The sequence below is a fragment of the Periplaneta americana genome, chromosome 1 (assembly GCF_040183065.1).
Source record: "Periplaneta americana isolate PAMFEO1 chromosome 1, P.americana_PAMFEO1_priV1, whole genome shotgun sequence".
NCBI classification, from domain to species: Eukaryota; Metazoa; Arthropoda; class Insecta; order Blattodea; family Blattidae; genus Periplaneta; species Periplaneta americana.
Genome location: NC_091117.1, coordinates 106,961,156 through 106,962,839, shown reverse-complemented (window position 1 = coordinate 106,962,839; position 1,684 = coordinate 106,961,156). Strand labels below are relative to the sequence as shown.

General features: G+C 40.5%; 1 non-coding gene across 1 annotated transcript; it reads right to left on the bottom strand.

The window, feature by feature from the left end:
- Positions 1-1,245: 1,245 nt before the first annotated feature.
- TRNAS-ACU (transfer RNA serine (anticodon ACU)) lies at positions 1,246-1,318 on the bottom strand. The gene has a single exon. It is a non-coding gene; the product is annotated as a tRNA-Ser (tRNA).
- Between the last annotated feature and the right edge of the window lie 366 nt (positions 1,319-1,684).

Genomic DNA, 1,684 nt, shown 5'->3' with positions numbered 1-1,684 from the left:
TACATGTGAAGGCAAAGAAGGAATTCTTGTGCCGAAAGTAAGGGAAATAACATAAACATTAGTCAGAAAGTTCTATTACTGTTATCTCAGGTGTTTCTGTGGAGATGTTACAAACTTTCAGGAATGATGAGATAAAGAACTCCTGTCCAGAAACGCATCAGTCAAAAATTATAAGCCAAAATAATTGTTCATAGGTTGCAGGAGGTATAACAGTATTATAGGTCATTCGCTATCTTGTGAAACCAAATGCAAGCATGCGCTATAATTTACGATAAGAACCTTGTGGTGAGGGTAAGTGATTAGTTAGCTACGAGTGGAATTGTAATGAGGGAGGGAAGCTTTTCACTCCATTTTCTGCTTTCTCTCATGTGCAGGTAGGTTTCACGAGATAAATGGCCTACAGAAGGATAGGTAATTCTGCCAACATACAGGCTTACATCACAAGGGGTTGGGAAAAGTAAACTCTACTAACGCACTGCAGATGGCGTGATTTGTGAGTGGACTTGATCAGTCTTGAGTGAAATGCAATATATGGTTGAGAAACTTGCAGGTTTATAGTGTTTGTGTATAGGCAAGCAAATGGAAACAGTAGAGAAGCAGAAAGGTTGTATTGGGCCACACATCCACATATGAACATCCAGCACATATCATGTTTCCAAGACTTTTCCAGTGGTTACAGAAAATGGGGCAATTTCCACCACAATTCCACCGAGACGAACTGTGTGGACTCAATTTCAAAGAAGCAGAGCTTAATCACGTGTCTGAGGAGCCTTCTACAAGCGCTTGAGCAGTAGTATGTGAACTGGATGTTGCGCACAGTACTCTTTGGAAAGTACTGTGGTAACAGCAGCTGTATCCCTACTATCCACTCCTGCTGACTTTACATGTCGTGTTGTCTTCAGTCAGTGGTAAGGTTACCAGACACCTCGGTTTCCCTGGACATGCTCTAGCTTTTCATGCATCTGGATACATCTGAGGGGATTTACTAAATCACTGAAGTATGGATTTAAATAGTTTTTAATCTCTGGTGTCGAACCTCGAAGTATATACGATATATGTCACTACGTAACGTGGTGGAGAATGCAAGTTAGTATTACTGTACTGATTTTACTCTGTGGTTGATAAAATTGATGATGTGAAGGCTGTTGATGAATTTTGAATTCTGGTATAAAGTACCGTATGCAAATTTGTCTTTCAGGTATAGCTCCCTGTGAAGATGATTTGAATAATTTCAAGGAAAAATTGTTCCAGGGCCAGGTATTGAACCTGGGACCTTTGGCTGAGTGCACCAATGCTCTACCAACTGAGCTACCCAGGAACTACACCGGCTCAATTTTTTCCCTTTTTATATCCACATACCTTAAGTGGTCTGACAGGCCATCAGAGACCTAACATTGAGTGCACACAAACTCTATGACTTGAATTGTGGTTTTCTGTTAATGAACACTAAGGTATATTATGCAAATCTGGCTTTTAGGTATAGCTCCTTGTGAAGTTGATTTGAATAATTTCAAGGAAAAAATAGTTCCAGGGCTGAGTATCGAATTCGGGATCTTTGGCTGAGTGCGCCAATGCTCTACTGACTGAGCTATCCAGGAACTACACCAGACACCGGCTCAATTTTTGCCTATGAATTTTTTGCTATGAATCACATATTGGTCGGATATGGAGATTCTTCGAAACT